Raw genomic sequence first — 22284 nt, 5'->3', positions numbered from 1 at the left:
AAGAGTTCCGAAGCATTTTTAAACTTCAGCAGAATTCCGAGAACATTGGAAGGGTTCCGAAGCATTTTTAAACTTCAGCGGAATTTGGAGAACAATGGAAGAGTTTCGAAGTATTTTTAAAAGTCAGCGGAATTCCGAGAACAATGGAAGAGTTGTGAAGCATTTTTAAACGTCAGCGGAATTCCGAGAACAATGGAAGAGTTCCGAAGCATTTTTAAACGTCAGCAGAATTCCGAGAACAATGGAAGAGTTCCGAAGCATTTTTAAACGTCAGCAGAATTGCGAGAGCAATGGAAGAGTTCCAAAGCATTTTAAAAGTTCAGCAGAATTCCGAGAACAATTGAAGAGTTCCGAAGCATTTTTAAACGTCAGCGGAATGCCGAGAACAATGCAAGATTTCCGAAGCATTTTTATATGTCAGCGGAATTCCGAGAACAATGGAAGAGTACCGAAGCATTTTAAAACGTCAGCGGAATTCCGAGAACAATGGAAGAGTTCTGAAGCATTTTTAAACTTCAGCAGAATTCCGAGAGCAATGGAAGAGTTCCAAAGCATTTTAAAAGTTTGGCAGAATTCCGAGAACAATTGAAGAGTTCCGAAGCATTTTTAAACGTCAGCGGAATGCCGAGAACAATGCAAGATTTCCGAAGCATTTTTATATGTCAGCGGAATTCCGAGAACAAAGGAAGAGTACCGAAGCATTTTTAAACGTCAGCGGAATTCAGAGAACAATGGAAGAGTTTCGAAGCATTTTTAAACGTCAGCAGAATTCCGAGAACAATGGAAGGGTTCCGAAGCATTTTTAAACTTCAGCGGAATTTGGAGAACAATGGAAGAGTTTCGAAGTATTTTTAAAAGTCAGCGGAATTCCGAGAACAATGGAAGAGTTGTGAAGCATTTTTAAACGTCAGCGGAATTCCGAGAACAATGGAAGAGTTCCGAAGCATTTTTAAACATCAGCAGAATTCCGAGAACAATGGAAGAGATCCGAAGCATTTTTAAACATCAGCAGAATTGCGAGAGCAATGGAAGAGTTCCAAAGCATTTTAAAAGTTCAGCAGAATTCCGAGAACAATTGAAGAGTTCCGAAGCATTTTTAAACGTCAGCGGAATGCCGAGAACAATGCAAGATTTCCGAAGCATTTTTATATGTCAGCGGAATTCCGAGAACAATGGAAGAGTTCCGAAGCATTTTTAAACTTCAGCAGAATTCCGAGAACAATGGAAGAGTTCCGAAGCATTTTTAAGCATCAGCGGAATTCCGAGAACAATAAAAGAGTTGCGAAGCATTATTAAACGTCAGCGGAATTCCGAGAACAATGGAAGAGTTCTGAAGCATTTTTAAACTTCAGCAGAATTCCCAGAACAATGGAAGAGTTTCGAAGCATTTTTAAACTTCAACGGAATTCCGAGAACAATGGAAGAGTTCCGAAGCATTTTTAAACGTTAGCGGAATTCCGAGTACAATGAAAGAGTTGCGAAGCATTATTAAACGTCAGCGGAATTCAGAGAACAATTGAAGAATTCTGAAGCATTTTTAAGCGTCAGCGGAATTTTGAAAACAATGGAAGATTTCCGAAGCATTTTTAAACGTTAGCGGAATTCTGAGAACAATGGAAGAGTTCCGAAGCATTTTTAAACTTCAGCAGAATTCCGAGAACAATGGAAGAGTTTCGAAGCATTTTTAAACTTCAACGGAATTCCGAGAACAATGGAAGAGTTCCGAAGCATTTTTAAACTTCAGCAGAATTCCGAGAACAATTGAAGAGTTCCGAAGCATTTTTAAACGTCAGCGGAATGCCGAGAACAATGCAAGATTTCCGAAGCATTTTTATATGTCAGTGGAATTCCGAGAACAATGGAAGAGTACCGAAGCATTTTTAAACATCAGCGGAATTCTGAGAACAATGGAAGAGTTCCGAAGCATTTTTAACTTCAGCAGAATTCCAAGAACAATGGAAGAGTTCCAAAGCATTTTTAAACGTCAGCGGAATTCCGAGAACAATGGAAGAGTTCTGAAGCATTTTTAAACATCAGCGGAATTTTGAAAACAATGGAAGATTTCCGAAGCATTTTTAAACGTCAGCGGAATTCTGAGAACAATGGAAGAGTTCCGAAGCATTTTTAAACGTCAGCGGAATGCCGAGAACAATGCAAGATTTCCGAAGCATTTTTATATGTCAGCGGAATTCCGAGAACAATGGAAGAGTACCGAAGCATTTTTAAACTTCAGCAGAATTCCGAGAACAATGTAAGAGTTCTGAAGCATTTTTAAACTTCAGCAGAATTCCGAGAGCAATGGAAGAGTTCCAAAGCATTTTAAAAGTTCAGCAGAATTCCGAGAACAATTGAAGAGTTCCGAAGCATTTTTAAACGTCAGCGGAATGCCGAGAACAATGCAAGATTTCCGAAGCATTTTTATATGTCAGCGGAATTCAGAGAACAATGGAAGAGTACCAAAGCATTTTTAAATGTCAGCGGAATTCTGAGAACAATGAAAGAGTTCCGAAGCATTTTTAAACTTCAGCAGAATTCCGAGAACAATGGAAGAGTTTCGAAGCATTTTTAAACTTCAACGGAATTCCGAGAACAATGGAAGAGTTTCGAAGCATTTTTAAACTTCAACGGAATTCCGAGAACAATGGAAGAGTACCGAAGCATTTTTAAACGTCAGCGGAATTCTGAGAACAATGGAAGAGTTCCGAGGCATTTTTAAACTTCAGCAGAATTCCGAGAATAATGGAAGAGTTCCAAAGCATTTTTAAACGTCAGCGGAATTCCGAGAACAATGGAAGAGTTCTGAAGCATTTTTAAACGTCAGCGGAATTTTGAAAACAATGGAAGATTTCCGAAGCATTTTTAAACATCAGCGGAATTCTGAGAACAATGGAAGAGTTCCGAAGCATTTTTAAACTACAGCAGAATTCCGAGAACAATGGAAGAGTTCTGAAGCATTTTTAAACTTCAGCAGAATTCCGAGAGCAATGGAAGAGTTCCAAAGCATTTTAAAAGTTCGGCAGAATTCCGAGAACAATTGAAGAGTTCCGAAGCATTTTTAAACGTCAGCGGAATGCCGAGAACAGTGCAAGATTTCCGAAGCATTTTTATATGTCAGCGGAATTCCGAGAACAAAGGAAGAGTACCGAAGCATTTTTAAATGTCAGCGGAATTCAGAGAAGAATGGAAGAGTTCCGAAGCATTTTTATATGTCAGCGGAATTCCGAGAACAATGGAAGAGTTCCGAAGCATTTTTAAACTTCAGCAGAATTTTGAAAACAATGGAAGATTTCCTAAGCATTTTTAAACGTCAGCGGAATTCTGAGAACAATGGAAGAGTTCCGAAGCATTTTTAAACTTCAGCAGAATTCCGAGAGCAATGGAAGAGTTCCGAAGCATTTTTAAACTTCAGCAGAATTCCGAGAGCAATGGAAGAGTTCCAAAGCATTTTAAAAGTTCAGCAGAATTCCGAGAACAATTGAAGAGTTCCGAAGCATTTTTAAACGTCAGCGGAATGCCGAGAACAATGCAAGATTTCCGAAGCATTTTTAACTTCAGCAGAATTCCAAGAACAATGGAAGAGTTCCAAAGCATTTTTAAACGTCAGCGGAATTCCGAGAACAATGGAAGAGTTCTGAAGCATTTTTAAACATCAGCGGAATTTTGAAAACAATGGAAGATTTCCGAAGCATTTTTAAACGTCAGCGGAATTTTGAGAACAATGGAAGAGTTCCGAAGCATTTTTAAACGTCAGCGGAATGCCGAGAACAATGCAAGATTTCCGAAGCATTTTTATATGTCAGCGGAATTCCGAGAACAATGGAAGAGTACCGAAGCATTTTTAAACTTCAGCAGAATTCCGAGAACAATGGAAGAGTTCTGAAGCATTTTTAAACTTCAGCAGAATTCCGAGAGCAATGGAAGAGTTCCAAAGCATTTTAAAAGTTCGGCAGAATTCCGAGAACAATTGAAGAGTTCCGAAGCATTTTTAAACGTCAGCGGAATGCCGAGAACAGTGCAAGATTTCCGAAGCATTTTTATATGTCAGCGGAATTCCGAGAACAAAGGAAGAGTACCGAAGCATTTTTAAACATCAGCGGAATTCAGAGAACAATGGAAGAGTTCCGAAGCATTTTTAAACGTCAGCAGAATTCCGAGAACAATGTAAGAGTACTGAAGCATTTTTAAACTTCAGCAGAATTCCGAGAGCAATGGAAGAGTTCCGAAGCATTTTTAAACTTCAGCGGAATTTCGAGTACAATGTAAGAGATTTTAAGAATTTTTAAACTTCAGCGGAATTCCGAGAACAATAGAAGAGTTCCGAAGCATTTTTAAAATTCACACGAATTCCGAGAATAATGGAAGAGTTCAGATGAATTTTTAAACTTCAGCAGAATTCCTAGAACAATGGAAGAGGTCCGAAGCATTTTTAAACTTCAGCGGAATTCCGAGAACAATGGAAGAGTTCCGAAGCATTTTTAAACGTCAGCAGAATTCTGAGAACAATGGAAGAGTTCCGAAGCATTTTTAAACTTCAGCAGAATTCCGAGAACAATGGAAGGGTTCCAAAGCATTTTTAAACTTCAGCGGAATTTGGAGAACAATGGAAGAGTTTCGAAGTATTTTTAAAAGTCAGCAGAATTCCGAGAACAATGAAAGAGTTGCGAAGCATTATTAAACGTCAGCGGAATTCCGAGAACAATGGAAGAGTTCTGAAGCATTTTTAAACTTCAGCAGAATTCCCAGAACAATGGAAGAGTTTCGAAGCATTTTTAAACTTCAACGGATTTCCGAGAACAATGGAAGAGTTCCGAACCATTTTTAAACGTTAGCGGAATTCCGAGTACAATGAAAGAGTTGCGAAGCATTATTAAACGTCAGCGGAATTCAGAGAACAATGGAAGAGTTCTGAAGCATTTTTAAGCGTCAGCGGAATTTTGAAAACAATGGAAGATTTCCGAAGCATTTTTAAACGTTAGCGGAATTCTGAGAACAATGGAAGAGTTCCGAAGCATTTTTAAACTTCTGCAGAATTCCGAGAACAATGGAAGAGTTTCGAAGCATTTTTAAACTTCAACGGAATTCCGAGAACAATGGAAGAGTTCCGAAGCATTTTTAAACTTCAGCAGAATTCCGAGAGCAATGGAAGAGTTCCAAAGCATTTTAAAAGTTCAGCAGAATTCCGAGAACAATTGAAGAATTCTGAAGCATTTTTAAACGTCAGCGGAATGCCGAGATCAATGCAAGATTTCCGAAGCATTTTTATATGTCAGCGGAATTTTGAAAACAATGGAAGATTTCCGAAGCATTTTTAAACGTCAGCGGAATTCTGAGAACAATGGAAGAGTTCCAAAACATTTTTAAACTTCAGCAGAATTCCGAGAACAATGGAAGAGTTCCGAAGCATTTTTAAACTTCAGCAGAATTCCGAGAGCAATGGAAGAGTTCCAAAGCATTTTAAAAGTTCAGCAGAATTCCGAGAACAATTGAAGAGTTCCGAAGCATTTTTAAACGTCAGCGGAATGCCGAGAACAATGCAAGATTTCCGAAGCATTTTTAACTTCAGCAGAATTCCAAGAACAATGGAAGAGTTCCAAAGCATTTTTAAACGTCAGCGGAATTCCGAGAACAATGGAAGAGTTCTGAAGCATTTTTAAACATCAGCGGAATTTTGAAAGCAATGGAAGATTTCCGAAGCATTTTTAAACGTCAGCGGAATTTTGAGAACAATGGAAGAGTTCCGAAGCATTTTTAAACGTCAGCGGAATGCCGAGAACAATGCAAGATTTCCGAAGCATTTTTATATGTCAGCGGAATTCCGAGAACAATGGAAGAGTACCGAAGCATTTTTAAACTTCAGCAGAATTCCGAGAACAATGTAAGAGTTCTGAAGCATTTTTAAACTTCAGCAGAATTCCGAGAGCAATGGAAGAGTTCCAAAGCATTTTAAAAGTTCAGCAGAATTCCGAGAACAATTGAAGAGTTCCGAAGCATTTTTAAACGTCAGCGGAATGCCGAGAACAATGCAAGATTTCCGAAGCATTTTTATATGTCAGCGGAATTCAGAGAACAATGGAAGAGTACCAAAGCATTTTTAAATGTCAGCGGAATTCTGAGAACAATGAAAGAGTTCCGAAGCATTTTTAAACTTCAACGGAATTCCGAGAACAATGGAAGAGTTTCGAAGCATTTTTAAACTTCAACGGAATTCCGAGAACAATGGAAGAGTACCGAAGCATTTTAAAACGTCAGCGGAATTCTGAGAACAATGGAAGAGTTCTGAAGCATTTTTAAACGTCAGCGGAATTTTGAAAACAATGGAAGATTTCCGAAGCATTTTTAAACGTCAGCGGAATTCTGAGAACAATGGAAGAGTTCCGAAGCATTTTTAAACTACAGCAGAATTCCGAGAACAATGGAAGAGTTCTGAAGCATTTTTAAACTTCAGCAGAATTCCGAGAGCAATGGAAGAGTTACAAAGCATTTTAAAAGTTCGGCAGAATTCCGAGAACAATTGAAGAGTTCCGAAGCATTTTTAAACGTCAGCGGAATGCCGAGAACAATGCAAGAGTTCCATAGCATTTTTAAACGTCAGCGGAATTCCGAGAACAATGGAAGAGTTCTGAAGCATTTTTAAACGTCAGCGGAATTTTGAAAACAATGGAAGATTTCCGAAGCATTTTTAAACGTCAGCGGAATTCTGAGAACAATGGAAGAGTTCCGAAGCATTTTTAAACGTCAGCGGAATGCCGAGAACAATGCAAGATTTCCGAAGCATTTTTATATGGCAGCGGAATTCCGAGAACAATGGAAGAGTACCGAAGCATTTTAAAACGTCAGCGGAATTCCGAGAACAATGGAAGAGTTCTGAAGCATTTTTAAACGTCAGCGGAATTTTGAAAACAATGGAAGATTTCCGAAGCATTTTTAAACGTCAGCGGAATTCTGAGAACAATGGAAGAGTTCCAAAACATTTTTAAACTTCAGCAGAATTCCGAGAACAATGGAAGAGTTCCGAAGCATTTTTAAACTTCAGCAGAATTCCCAGAGCAATGGAAGAGTTCCAAAGCATTTTAAAAGTTCAGCAGAATTCCGAGAACAATTGAAGAGTTCCGAAGCATTTTTAAACGTCAGCGGAATGCCGAGAACAATGCAAGATTTCCGAAGCATTTTTATATGTCAGTGGAATTCCGAGAACAATGGAAGAGTACCGAAGCATTTTTAAACGTCAGCGGAATTCTGAGAACAATGGAAGAGTTCCGAAGCATTTTTAACTTCAGCAGAATTCCAAGAACAATGGAAGAGTTCCAAAGCATTTTTAAACGTCAGCGGAATTTTGAAAACAATGGAAGATTTCCTAAGCATTTTTAAACGTCAGCGGAATTTTGAGAACAATGGAAGAGTTCCGAAGCATTTTTAAACGTCAGCGGAATGCCGAGAACAATGCAAGATTTCCGAAGCATTTTTATATGTCAGCGGAATTCCGAGAACAAAGGAAGAGTACCGAAGCATTTTTAAACGTCAGCGGAATTCAGAGAACAATGGAAGAGTTCCGAAGCATTTTTAAACGTCAGCAGAATTCCGAGAACAATGTAAGAGTTCTGAAGCATTTTTAAACTTCAGCAGAATTCCGAGAGCAATGGAAGAGTTCCGAAGCATTTTTAAACTTCAGCGGAATTCCGAGTACAATGTAAGAGATTTTAAGCATTTTTAAACTTCAGCGGAATTCCGAGAACAATAGAAGAGTTCCGAAGCATTTTTAAAATTCACACGAATTCCGAGAATAATGGAAGAGTTCAGATGAATTTTTAAACTTCATCAGAATTCCTAGAACAATGGAAGAGGTCTGAAGCATTTTTAAACTTCAGCGGAATTCCGAGAACAATGGAAGAGTTCCGAAGCATTTTTAAACGTCAGCAGAATTCTGAGAACAATGGAAGAGTTCCGAAGCATTTTTAAACTTCAGCAGAATTCCGAGAACATTGGAAGGGTTCCGAAGCATTTTTAAACTTCAGCGGAATTTGGAGAACAATGGAAGAGTTTCGAAGTATTTTTAAAAGTCAGCGGAATTCCGAGAACAATGGAAGAGTTGTGAAGCATTTTTAAACGTCAGCGGAATTCCGAGAACAATGGAAGAGTTCCGAAGCATTTTTAAACGTCAGCAGAATTCCGAGAACAATGGAAGAGTTCCGAAGCATTTTTAAACGTCAGCAGAATTGCGAGAGCAATGGAAGAGTTCCAAAGCATTTTAAAAGTTCAGCAGAATTCCGAGAACAATTGAAGAGTTCCGAAGCATTTTTAAACGTCAGCGGAATGCCGAGAACAATGCAAGATTTCCGAAGCATTTTTATATGTCAGCGGAATTCCGAGAACAATGGAAGAGTACCGAAGCATTTTAAAACGTCAGCGGAATTCCGAGAACAATGGAAGAGTTCTGAAGCATTTTTAAACTTCAGCAGAATTCCGAGAGCAATGGAAGAGTTCCAAAGCATTTTAAAAGTTTGGCAGAATTCCGAGAACAATTGAAGAGTTCCGAAGCATTTTTAAACGTCAGCGGAATGCCGAGAACAATGCAAGATTTCCGAAGCATTTTTATATGTCAGCGGAATTCCGAGAACAAAGGAAGAGTACCGAAGCATTTTTAAACGTCAGCGGAATTCAGAGAACAATGGAAGAGTTTCGAAGCATTTTTAAACGTCAGCAGAATTCCGAGAACAATGGAAGGGTTCCGAAGCATTTTTAAACTTCAGCGGAATTTGGAGAACAATGGAAGAGTTTCGAAGTATTTTTAAAAGTCAGCGGAATTCCGAGAACAATGGAAGAGTTGTGAAGCATTTTTAAACGTCAGCGGAATTCCGAGAACAATGGAAGAGTTCCGAAGCATTTTTAAACATCAGCAGAATTCCGAGAACAATGGAAGAGATCCGAAGCATTTTTAAACATCAGCAGAATTGCGAGAGCAATGGAAGAGTTCCAAAGCATTTTAAAAGTTCAGCAGAATTCCGAGAACAATTGAAGAGTTCCGAAGCATTTTTAAACGTCAGCGGAATGCCGAGAACAATGCAAGATTTCCGAAGCATTTTTATATGTCAGCGGAATTCCGAGAACAATGGAAGAGTTCCGAAGCATTTTTAAACTTCAGCAGAATTCCGAGAACAATGGAAGAGTTCCGAAGCATTTTTAAGCATCAGCGGAATTCCGAGAACAATAAAAGAGTTGCGAAGCATTATTAAACGTCAGCGGAATTCCGAGAACAATGGAAGAGTTCTGAAGCATTTTTAAACTTCAGCAGAATTCCCAGAACAATGGAAGAGTTTCGAAGCATTTTTAAACTTCAACGGAATTCCGAGAACAATGGAAGAGTTCCGAAGCATTTTTAAACGTTAGCGGAATTCCGAGTACAATGAAAGAGTTGCGAAGCATTATTAAACGTCAGCGGAATTCAGAGAACAATTGAAGAATTCTGAAGCATTTTTAAGCGTCAGCGGAATTTTGAAAACAATGGAAGATTTCCGAAGCATTTTTAAACGTTAGCGGAATTCTGAGAACAATGGAAGAGTTCCGAAGCATTTTTAAACTTCAGCAGAATTCCGAGAACAATGGAAGAGTTTCGAAGCATTTTTAAACTTCAACGGAATTCCGAGAACAATGGAAGAGTTCCGAAGCATTTTTAAACTTCAGCAGAATTCCGAGAACAATTGAAGAGTTCCGAAACATTTTTAAACGTCAGCGGAATGCCGAGAACAATGCAAGATTTCCGAAGCATTTTTATATGTCAGTGGAATTCCGAGAACAATGGAAGAGTACCGAAGCATTTTTAAACATCAGCGGAATTCTGAGAACAATGGAAGAGTTCCGAAGCATTTTTAACTTCAGCAGAATTCCAAGAACAATGGAAGAGTTCCAAAGCATTTTTAAACGTCAGCGGAATTCCGAGAACAATGGAAGAGTTCTGAAGCATTTTTAAACATCAGCGGAATTTTGAAAACAATGGAAGATTTCCGAAGCATTTTTAAACGTCAGCGGAATTCTGAGAACAATGGAAGAGTTCCGAAGCATTTTTAAACGTCAGCGGAATGCCGAGAACAATGCAAGATTTCCGAAGCATTTTTATATGTCAGCGGAATTCCGAGAACAATGGAAGAGTACCGAAGCATTTTTAAACTTCAGCAGAATTCCGAGAACAATGTAAGAGTTCTGAAGCATTTTTAAACTTCAGCAGAATTCCGAGAGCAATGGAAGAGTTCCAAAGCATTTTAAAAGTTCAGCAGAATTCCGAGAACAATTGAAGAGTTCCGAAGCATTTTTAAACGTCAGCGGAATGCCGAGAACAATGCAAGATTTCCGAAGCATTTTTATATGTCAGCGGAATTCAGAGAACAATGGAAGAGTACCAAAGCATTTTTAAATGTCAGCGGAATTCTGAGAACAATGAAAGAGTTCCGAAGCATTTTTAAACTTCAGCAGAATTCCGAGAACAATGGAAGAGTTTCGAAGCATTTTTAAACTTCAACGGAATTCCGAGAACAATGGAAGAGTTTCGAAGCATTTTTAAACTTCAACGGAATTCCGAGAACAATGGAAGAGTACCGAAGCATTTTTAAACGTCAGCGGAATTCTGAGAACAATGGAAGAGTTCCGAGGCATTTTTAAACTTCAGCAGAATTCCGAGAATAATGGAAGAGTTCCAAAGCATTTTTAAACGTCAGCGGAATTCCGAGAACAATGGAAGAGTTCTGAAGCATTTTTAAACGTCAGCGGAATTTTGAAAACAATGGAAGATTTCCGAAGCATTTTTAAACATCAGCGGAATTCTGAGAACAATGGAAGAGTTCCGAAGCATTTTTAAACTACAGCAGAATTCCGAGAACAATGGAAGAGTTCTGAAGCATTTTTAAACTTCAGCAGAATTCCGAGAGCAATGGAAGAGTTCCAAAGCATTTTAAAAGTTCGGCAGAATTCCGAGAACAATTGAAGAGTTCCGAAGCATTTTTAAACGTCAGCGGAATGCCGAGAACAGTGCAAGATTTCCGAAGCATTTTTATATGTCAGCGGAATTCCGAGAACAAAGGAAGAGTACCGAAGCATTTTTAAATGTCAGCGGAATTCAGAGAAGAATGGAAGAGTTCCGAAGCATTTTTATATGTCAGCGGAATTCCGAGAACAATGGAAGAGTTCCGAAGCATTTTTAAACTTCAGCAGAATTTTGAAAACAATGGAAGATTTCCTAAGCATTTTTAAACGTCAGCGGAATTCTGAGAACAATGGAAGAGTTCCGAAGCATTTTTAAACTTCAGCAGAATTCCGAGAGCAATGGAAGAGTTCCGAAGCATTTTTAAACTTCAGCAGAATTCCGAGAGCAATGGAAGAGTTCCAAAGCATTTTAAAAGTTCAGCAGAATTCCGAGAACAATTGAAGAGTTCCGAAGCATTTTTAAACGTCAGCGGAATGCCGAGAACAATGCAAGATTTCCGAAGCATTTTTAACTTCAGCAGAATTCCAAGAACAATGGAAGAGTTCCAAAGCATTTTTAAACGTCAGCGGAATTCCGAGAACAATGGAAGAGTTCTGAAGCATTTTTAAACATCAGCGGAATTTTGAAAACAATGGAAGATTTCCGAAGCATTTTTAAACGTCAGCGGAATTTTGAGAACAATGGAAGAGTTCCGAAGCATTTTTAAACGTCAGCGGAATGCCGAGAACAATGCAAGATTTCCGAAGCATTTTTATATGTCAGCGGAATTCCGAGAACAATGGAAGAGTACCGAAGCATTTTTAAACTTCAGCAGAATTCCGAGAACAATGTAAGAGTTCTGAAGCATTTTTAAACTTCAGCAGAATTCCGAGAGCAATGGAAGAGTTCCAAAGCATTTTAAAAGTTCAGCAGAATTCCGAGAACAATTGAAGAGTTCCGAAGCATTTTTAAACGTCAGCGGAATGCCGAGAACAATGCAAGATTTCCGAAGCATTTTTAACTTCAGCAGAATTCCAAGAACAATGGAAGAGTTCCAAAGCATTTTTAAACGTCAGCGGAATTCCGAGAACAATGGAAGAGTTCTGAAGCATTTTTAAACATCAGCGGAATTTTGAAAGCAATGGAAGATTTCCGAAGCATTTTTAAACGTCAGCGGAATTTTGAGAACAATGGAAGAGTTCCGAAGCATTTTTAAACGTCAGCGGAATGCCGAGAACAATGCAAGATTTCCGAAGCATTTTTATATGTCAGCGGAATTCCGAGAACAATGGAAGAGTACCGAAGCATTTTTAAACTTCAGCAGAATTCCGAGAACAATGTAAGAGTTCTGAAGCATTTTTAAACTTCAGCAGAATTCCGAGAGCAATGGAAGAGTTCCAAAGCATTTTAAAAGTTCAGCAGAATTCCGAGAACAATTGAAGAGTTCCGAAGCATTTTTAAACGTCAGCGGAATGCCGAGAACAATGCAAGATTTCCGAAGCATTTTTATATGTCAGCGGAATTCAGAGAACAATGGAAGAGTACCAAAGCATTTTTAAATGTCAGCGGAATTCTGAGAACAATGAAAGAGTTCCGAAGCATTTTTAAACTTCAACGGAATTCCGAGAACAATGGAAGAGTTTCGAAGCATTTTTAAACTTCAACGGAATTCCGAGAACAATGGAAGAGTACCGAAGCATTTTTAAACGTCAGCGGAATTCTGAGAACAATGGAAGAGTTCCGAAGCATTTTTAAACTTCAGCAGAATTCCGAGAATAATGGAAGAGTTCCAAAGCATTTTTAAACGTCAGCGGAATTCCGAGAACAATGGAAGAGTTCTGAAGCATTTTTAAACGTCAGCGGAATTTTGAAAACAATGGAAGATTTCCGAAGCATTTTTAAACATCAGCGGAATTCTGAGAACAATGGAAGAGTTCCGAAGCATTTCTAAACGTCAGCGGAATGCCGAGAACAATGCAAGATTTCCGAAGCATTTTTATATGTCAGCGGAATTCCGAGAACAATGGAAGAGTACCGAAGCATTTTAAAACGTCAGCGGAATTCTGAGAACAATGGAAGAGTTCTGAAGCATTTTTAAACGTCAGCGGAATTTTGAAAACAATGGAAGATTTCCGAAGCATTTTTAAACGTCAGCGGAATTCTGAGAACAATGGAAGAGTTCCGAAGCATTTTTAAACTACAGCAGAATTCCGAGAACAATGGAAGAGTTCTGAAGCATTTTTAAACTTCAGCAGAATTCCGAGAGCAATGGAAGAGTTACAAAGCATTTTAAAAGTTCGGCAGAATTCCGAGAACAATTGAAGAGTTCCGAAGCATTTTTAAACGTCAGCGGAATGCCGAGAACAATGCAAGAGTTCCATAGCATTTTTAAACGTCAGCGGAATTCCGAGAACAATGGAAGAGTTCTGAAGCATTTTTAAACGTCAGCGGAATTTTGAAAACAATGGAAGATTTCCGAAGCATTTTTAAACGTCAGCGGAATTCTGAGAACAATGGAAGAGTTCCGAAGCATTTTTAAACGTCAGCGGAATGCCGAGAACAATGCAAGATTTCCGAAGCATTTTTATATGTCAGCGGAATTCCGAGAACAATGGAAGAGTACCGAAGCATTTTAAAACGTCAGCGGAATTCCGAGAACAATGGAAGAGTTCTGAAGCATTTTTAAACGTCAGCGGAATTTTGAAAACAATGGAAGATTTCCGAAGCATTTTTAAACGTCAGCGGAATTCTGAGAACAATGGAAGAGTTCCAAAACATTTTTAAACTTCAGCAGAATTCCGAGAACAATGGAAGAGTTCCGAAGCATTTTTAAACTTCAGCAGAATTCCGAGAGCAATGGAAGAGTTCCAAAGCATTTTAAAAGTTCAGCAGAATTCCGAGAACAATTGAAGAGTTCCGAAGCATTTTTAAACGTCAGCGGAATGCCGAGAACAATGCAAGATTTCCGAAGCATTTTTATATGTCAGTGGAATTCCGAGAACAATGGAAGAGTACCGAAGCATTTTTAAACGTCAGCGGAATTCTGAGAACAATGGAAGAGTTCCGAAGCATTTTTAACTTCAGCAGAATTCCAAGAACAATGGAAGAGTTCCAAAGCATTTTTAAACGTCAGCGGAATTTTGAAAACAATGGAAGATTTCCTAAGCATTTTTAAACGTCAGCGGAATTTTGAGAACAATGGAAGAGTTCCGTAGCATTTTTAAACGTCAGCGGAATGCCGAGAACAATGCAAGATTTCCGAAGCATTTTTATATGTCAGCGGAATTCCGAGAACAAAGGAAGAGTACCGAAGCATTTTTAAACGTCAGCGGAATTCAGAGAACAATGGAAGAGTTCCGAAGCATTTTTAAACGTCAGCAGAATTCCGAGAACAATGTAAGAGTTCTGAAGCATTTTTAAACTTCAGCAGAATTCCGAGAGCAATGGAAGAGTTCCGAAGCATTTTTAAACTTCAGCGGAATTCCGAGTACAATGTAAGAGATTTTAAGCATTTTTAAACTTCAGCGGAATTCCGAGAACAATAGAAGAGTTCCGAAGCATTTTTAAAATTCACACGAATTCCGAGAATAATGGAAGAGTTCAGATGAATTTTTAAACTTCAGCAGAATTCCTAGAACAATGGAAGAGGTCTGAAGCATTTTTAAACTTCAGCGGAATTCCGAGAACAATGGAAGAGTTCCGAAGCATTTTTAAACGTCAGCAGAATTCTGAGAACAATGGAAGAGTTCCGAAGCATTTTTAAACTTCAGCAGAATTCCGAGAACATTGGAAGGGTTCCGAAGCATTTTTAAACTTCAGCGGAATTTGGAGAACAATGGAAGAGTTTCGAAGTATTTTTAAAAGTCAGCGGAATTCCGAGAACAATGGAAGAGTTGTGAAGCATTTTTAAACGTCAGCGGAATTCCGAGAACAATGGAAGAGTTCCGAAGCATTTTTAAACGTCAGCAGAATTCCGAGAACAATGGAAGAGTTCCGAAGCATTTTTAAACGTCAGCAGAATTGCGAGAGCAATGGAAGAGTTCCAAAGCATTTTAAAAGTTCAGCAGAATTCCGAGAACAATTGAAGAGTTCCGAAGCATTTTTAAACGTCAGCGGAATGCCGAGAACAATGCAAGATTTCCGAAGCATTTTTATATGTCAGCGGAATTCCGAGAACAATGGAAGAGTACCGAAGCATTTTAAAACGTCAGCGGAATTCCGAGAACAATGGAAGAGTTCTGAAGCATTTTTAAACTTCAGCAGAATTCCGAGAGCAATGGAAGAGTTCCAAAGCATTTTAAAAGTTTGGCAGAATTCCGAGAACAATTGAAGAGTTCCGAAGCATTTTTAAACGTCAGCGGAATGCCGAGAACAATGCAAGATTTCCGAAGCATTTTTATATGTCAGCGGAATTCCGAGAACAAAGGAAGAGTACCGAAGCATTTTTAAACGTCAGCGGAATTCAGAGAACAATGGAAGAGTTTCGAAGCATTTTTAAACGTCAGCAGAATTCCGAGAACAATGGAAGGGTTCCGAAGCATTTTTAAACTTCAGCGGAATTTGGAGAACAATGGAAGAGTTTCGAAGTATTTTTAAAAGTCAGCGGAATTCCGAGAACAATGGAAGAGTTGTGAAGCATTTTTAAACGTCAGCGGAATTCCGAGAACAATGGAAGAGTTCCGAAGCATTTTTAAACATCAGCAGAATTCCGAGAACAATGGAAGAGATCCGAAGCATTTTTAAACATCAGCAGAATTGCGAGAGCAATGGAAGAGTTCCAAAGCATTTTAAAAGTTCAGCAGAATTCCGAGAACAATTGAAGAGTTCCGAAGCATTTTTAAACGTCAGCGGAATGCCGAGAACAATGCAAGATTTCCGAAGCATTTTTATATGTCAGCGGAATTCCGAGAACAATGGAAGAGTTCCGAAGCATTTTTAAACTTCAGCAGAATTCCGAGAACAATGGAAGAGTTCCGAAGCATTTTTAAGCATCAGCGGAATTCCGAGAACAATAAAAGAGTTGCGAAGCATTATTAAACGTCAGCGGAATTCCGAGAACAATGGAAGAGTTCTGAAGCATTTTTAAACTTCAGCAGAATTCCCAGAACAATGGAAGAGTTTCGAAGCATTTTTAAACTTCAACGGAATTCCGAGAACAATGGAAGAGTTCCGAAGCATTTTTAAACGTTAGCGGAATTCCGAGTACAATGAAAGAGTTGCGAAGCATTATTAAACGTCAGCGGAATTCAGAGAACAATTGAAGAATTCTGAAGCATTTTTAAGCGTCAGCGGAATTTTGAAAACAATGGAAGATTTCCGAAGCATTTTTAAACGTTAGCGGAATTCTGAGAACAATGGAAGAGTTCCGAAGCATTTTTAAACTTCAGCAGAATTCCGAGAACAATGGAAGAGTTTCGAAGCATTTTTAAACTTCAACGGAATTCCGAGAACAATGGAAGAGTTCCGAAGCATTTTTAAACTTCAGCAGAATTCCGAGAACAATTGAAGAGTTCCGAAGCATTTTTAAACGTCAGCGGAATGCCGAGAACAATGCAAGATTTCCGAAGCATTTTTATATGTCAGTGGAATTCCGAGAACAATGGAAGAGTACCGAAGCATTTTTAAACATCAGCGGAATTCTGAGAACAATGGAAGAGTTCCGAAGCATTTTTAACTTCAGCAGAATTCCAAGAACAATGGAAGAGTTCCAAAGCATTTTTAAACGTCAGCGGAATTCCGAGAACAATGGAAGAGTTCTGAAGCATTTTTAAACATCAGCGGAATTTTGAAAACAATGGAAGATTTCCGAAGCATTTTTAAACGTCAGCGGAATTCTGAGAACAATGGAAGAGTTCCGAAGCATTTTTAAACGTCAGCGGAATGCCGAGAACAATGCAAGATTTCCAAAGCATTTTTATATGTCAGCGGAATTCCGAGAACAATGGAAGAGTACCGAAGCATTTTTAAACTTCAGCAGAATTCCGAGAACAATGTAAGAGTTCTGAAGCATTTTTAAACTTCAGCAGAATTCCGAGAGCAATGGAAGAGTTCCAAAGCATTTTAAAAGTTCAGCAGAATTCCGAGAACAATTGAAGAGTTCTGAAGCATTTTTAAACGTCAGCGGAATGCCGAGAACAATGCAAGATTTCCGAAGCATTTTTATATGTCAGCGGAATTCAGAGAACAATGGAAGAGTACCAAAGCATTTTTAAATGTCAGCGGAATTCTGAGAACAATGAAAGAGTTCCGAAGCATTTTTAAACTTCAGCAGAATTCCGAGAACAATGGAAGAGTTTCGAAGCATTTTTAAACTTCAACGGAATTCCGAGAACAATGGAAGAGTTTCGAAGCATTTTTAAACTTCAACGGAATTCCGAGAACAATGGAAGAGTACCGAAGCATTTTTAAACGTCAGCGGAATTCTGAGAACAATGGAAGAGTTCCGAAGCATTTTTAAACTTCAGCAGAATTCCGAGAATAATGGAAGAGTTCCAAAGCATTTTTAAACGTCAGCGGAATTCCGAGAACAATGGAAGAGTTCTGAAGCATTTTTAAACGTCAGCGGAATTTTGAAAACAATGGAAGATTTCCGAAGCATTTTTAAACATCAGCGGAATTCTGAGAACAATGGAAGAGTTCCGAAGCATTTTTAAACTACAGCAGAATTCCGAGAACAATGGAAGAGTTCTGAAGCATTTTTAAACTTCAGCAGAATTCCGAGAGCAATGGAAGAGTTCCAAAGCATTTTAAAAGTTCGGCAGAATTCCGAGAACAATTGAAGAGTTCCGAAGCATTTTTAAACGTCAGCGGAATGCCGAGAACAGTGCAAGATTTCCGAAGCATTTTTATATGTCAGCGGAATTCCGAGAACAAAGGAAGAGTACCGAAGCATTTTTAAATGTCAGCGGAATTCAGAGAAGAATGGAAGAGTTCCGAAGCATTTTTATATGTCAGCGGAATTCCGAGAACAATGGAAGAGTTCCGAAGCATTTTTAAACTTCAGCAGAATTTTGAAAACAATGGAAGATTTCCTAAGCATTTTTAAACGTCAGCGGAATTCTGAGAACAATGGAAGAGTTCCGAAGCATTTTTAAACTTCAGCAGAATTCCGAGAGCAATGGAAGAGTTCCGAAGCATTTTTAAACTTCAGCAGAATTCCGAGAGCAATGGAAGAGTTCCAAAGCATTTTAAAAGTTCAGCAGAATTCCGAGAACAATTGAAGAGTTCCGAAGCATTTTTAAACGTCAGCGGAATGCCGAGAACAATGCAAGATTTCCGAAGCATTTTTAACTTCAGCAGAATTCCAAGAACAATGGAAGAGTTCCAAAGCATTTTTAAACGTCAGCGGAATTCCGAGAACAATGGAAGAGTTCTGAAGCATTTTTAAACATCAGCGGAATTTTGAAAACAATGGAAGATTTCCGAAGCATTTTTAAACGTCAGCGGAATTTTGAGAACAATGGAAGAGTTCCGAAGCATTTTTAAACGTCAGTGGAATGCCGAGAACAATGCAAGATTTCCGAAGCATTTTTATATGTCAGCGGAATTCCGAGAACAATGGAAGAGTACCGAAGCATTTTTAAACTTCAGCAGAATTCCGAGAACAATGTAAGAGTTCTGAAGCATTTTTAAACTTCAGCAGAATTCCGAGAGCAATGGAAGAGTTCCAAAGCATTTTAAAAGTTCAGCAGAATTCCGAGAACAATTGAAGAGTTCCGAAGCATTTTTAAACGTCAGCGGAATGCCGAGAACAATGCAAGATTTCCGAAGCATTTTTATATGTCAGCGGAATTCAGAGAACAATGGAAGAGTACCAAAGCATTTTTAAATGTCAGCGGAATTCTGAGAACAATGAAAGAGTTCCGAAGCATTTTTAAACTTCAACGGAATTCCGAGAACAATGGAAGAGTACCGAAGCATTTTTAAACGTCAGCGGAATTCTGAGAACAATGGAAGAGTTCCGAAGCATTTTTAAACTTCAGCAGAATTCCGAGAATAATGGAAGAGTTCCAAAGCATTTTTAAACGTCAGCGGAATTCCGAGAACAATGGAAGAGTTCTGAAGCATTTTTAAACGTCAGCGGAATTTTGAAAACAATGGAAGATTTCCGAAGCATTTTTAAACATCAGCGGAATTCTGAGAACAATGGAAGAGTTCCGAAGCATTTCTAAACGTCAGCGGAATGCCGAGAACAATGCAAGATTTCCGAAGCATTTTTATATGTCAGCGGAATTCCGAGAACAATGGAAGAGTACCGAAGCATTTTAAAACGTCAGCGGAATTCTGAGAACAATGGAAGAGTTCCGAAGCATTTTTAAACTACAGCAGAATTCCGAGAACAATGGAAGAGTTCTGAAGCATTTTTAAACTTCAGCAGAATTCCGAGAGCAATGGAAGAGTTACAAAGCATTTTAAAAGTTCGGCAGAATTCCGAGAACAATTGAAGAGTTCCGAAGCATTTTTAAACGTCAGCGGAATGCCGAGAACAATGCAAGAGTTCCATAGCATTTTTAAACGTCAGCGGAATTCCGAGAACAATGGAAGAGTTCTGAAGCATTTTTAAACGTCAGCGGAATTTTGAAAACAATGGAAGATTTCCGAAGCATTTTTAAACGTCAGCGGAATTCTGAGAACAATGGAAGAGTTCCGAAGCATTTTTAAACGTCAGCGGAATGCCGAGAACAATGCAAGATTTCCGAAGCATTTTTATATGTCAGCGGAATTCCGAGAACAATAGAAGAGTACCGAAGCATTTTAAAACGTCAGCGGAATTCCGAGAACAATGGAAGAGTTCTGAAGCATTTTTAAACGTCAGCGGAATTTTGAAAACAATGGAAGATTTCCGAAGCATTTTTAAACGTCAGCGGAATTCTGAGAACAATGGAAGAGTTCCAAAACATTTTTAAACTTCAGCAGAATTCCGAGAACAATGGAAGAGTTCCGAAGCATTTTTAAACTTCAGCAGAATTCCGAGAGCAATGGAAGAGTTCCAAAGCATTTTAAAAGTTCAGCAGAATTCCGAGAACAATTGAAGAGTTCCGAAGCATTTTTAAACGTCAGCGGAATGCCGAGAACAATGCAAGATTTCCGAAGCATTTTTATATGTCAGTGGAATTCCGAGAACAATGGAAGAGTACCGAAGCATTTTTAAACGTCAGCGGAATTCTGAGAACAATGGGAGAGTTCCGAAGCATTTTTAACTTCAGCAGAATTCCAAGAACAATGGAAGAGTTCCAAAGCATTTTTAAACGTCAGCGGAATTCCGAGAACAATGGAAGAGTTCTGAAGCATTTTTAAACATCAGCGGAATTTTGAAAACAATGGAAGATTTCCGAAGCATTTTTAAACGTCAGCGGAATGCCGAGAACAATGCAAGATTTCCGAAGCATTTTTATATGTCAGCGGAATTCCGAGAACAAAGGAAGAGTACCGAAGCATTTTTAAACGTCAGCGGAATTCAGAGAACAATGGAAGAGTTCCGAAGCATTTTTAAACGTCAGCAGAATTCCGAGAACAATGTAAGAGTTCTGAAGCATTTTTAAACTTCAGCAGAATTCCGAGAGCAATGGAAGAGTTCCGAAGCATTTTTAAACTTCAGCGGAATTCCGAGTACAATGTAAGAGATTTTAAGCATTTTTAAACTTCAGCGGAATTCCGAGAACAATAGAAGAGTTCCGAAGCATTTTTAAAATTCACACGAATTCCGAGAATAATGGAAGAGTTCAGATGAATTTTTAAACTTCAGCAGAATTCCTAGAACAATGGAAGAGGTCTGAAGCATTTTTAAACTTCAGCGGAATTCCGAGAACAATGGAAGAGTTCCGAAGCATTTTTAAACGTCAGCAGAATTCTGAGAACAATGGAAGAGTTCCGAAGCATTTTTAAACTTCAGCAGAATTCCGAGAACAATGGAAGGGTTCCGAAGCATTTTTAAACGTCAGCGGAATTCCGAGAACAATGGAAGAGTTCTGAAGCATTTTTAAACATCAGCGGAATTTTGAAAACAATGGAAGATTTCCGAAGCATTTTTAAACGTCAGCGGAATTTTGAGAACAATGGAAGAGTTCCGAAGCATTTTTAAACGTCAGCGGAATGCCGAGAACAATGCAAGATTTCCGAAGCATTTTTATATGTCAGCGGAATTCCGAGAACAAAGGAAGAGTACCGAAGCATTTTTAAACGTCAGCGGAATTCAGAGAACAATGGAAGAGTTCCGAAGCATTTTTAAACGTCAGCAGAATTCCGAGAACAATGTAAGAGTTCTGAAGCATTTTTAAACTTCAGCAGAATTCCGAGAGCAATGGAAGAGTTCCGAAGCATTTTTAAACTTCAGCGGAATTCCGAGTACAATGTAAGAGATTTTAAGCATTTTTAAACTTCAGCGGAATTCCGAGAACAATGGAAGAGTTCCGAAGCATTTTTAAACGTCAGCAGAATTCTGAGAACAATGGAAGAGTTCCGAAGCATTTTTAAACTTCAGCAGAATTCCGAGAACAATGGAAGGGTTCCGAAGCATTTTTAAACTTCAGCGGAATTTGGAGAACAATGGAAGAGTTTCGAAGTATTTTTAAAAGTCAGCGGAATTCCGAGAACAATGGAAGAGTTGTGAAGCATTTTTAAACGTCAGCGGAATTCCGAGAACAATGGAAGAGTTCCGAAGCATTTTTAAACGTCAGCAGAATTCCGAGAACAATGGAAGAGTTCCGAAGCATTTTTAAACGTCAGCAGAATTGCGAGAGCAATGGAAGAGTTCCAAAGCATTTTAAAAGTTCAGCAGAATTCCGAGAGCAATTGAAGAGTTCCGAAGCATTTTTAAACGTCAGCGGAATGCCGAGAACAATGCAAGATTTCCGAAGCATTTTTATATGTCAGCGGAATTCCGAGAACAATGGAAGAGTTCCGAAGCATTTTTAAACTTCAGCAGAATTCCGAGAACAATGGAAGAGTTTAGAAGCATTTTTAAACTTCAACAGAATTCCGAGAACAATGGAAGAGTTCCGAAGCATTTTTAAACATCAGCGGAATTCCGAGAACAATGAAAGAGTTGCGAAGCATTATTAAACGTCAGCGGAATTCCGAGAACAATGGAAGAGTTCTGAAGCATTTTTAAACTTCAGCAAAATTCCCAGAACAATGGAAGAGTTTCGAAGCATTTTTAAACTTCAACGGAATTCCGAGAACAATGGAAGAGTTCCGAAGCATTTTTATATGTCAGCGGAATTCCGAGAACAATGGAAGAGTTCCGAAGCATTTTTAAACTTCAGCAGAATTTTGAAAACAATGGAAGATTTCCTAAGCATTTTTAAACGTCAGCGGAATTCTGAGAACAATGG

Source organism: Phyllobates terribilis, unplaced genomic scaffold (assembly GCF_046119375.1).
Source record: "Phyllobates terribilis strain yellow unplaced genomic scaffold, ASM4611937v1 Scaffold_22__1_contigs__length_20350403, whole genome shotgun sequence".
Taxonomy (NCBI): domain Eukaryota; kingdom Metazoa; phylum Chordata; class Amphibia; order Anura; family Dendrobatidae; genus Phyllobates; species Phyllobates terribilis.
The sequence above is the reverse complement of the archived record's forward strand: the minus strand, read 5'-3'. Positions refer to the sequence as shown.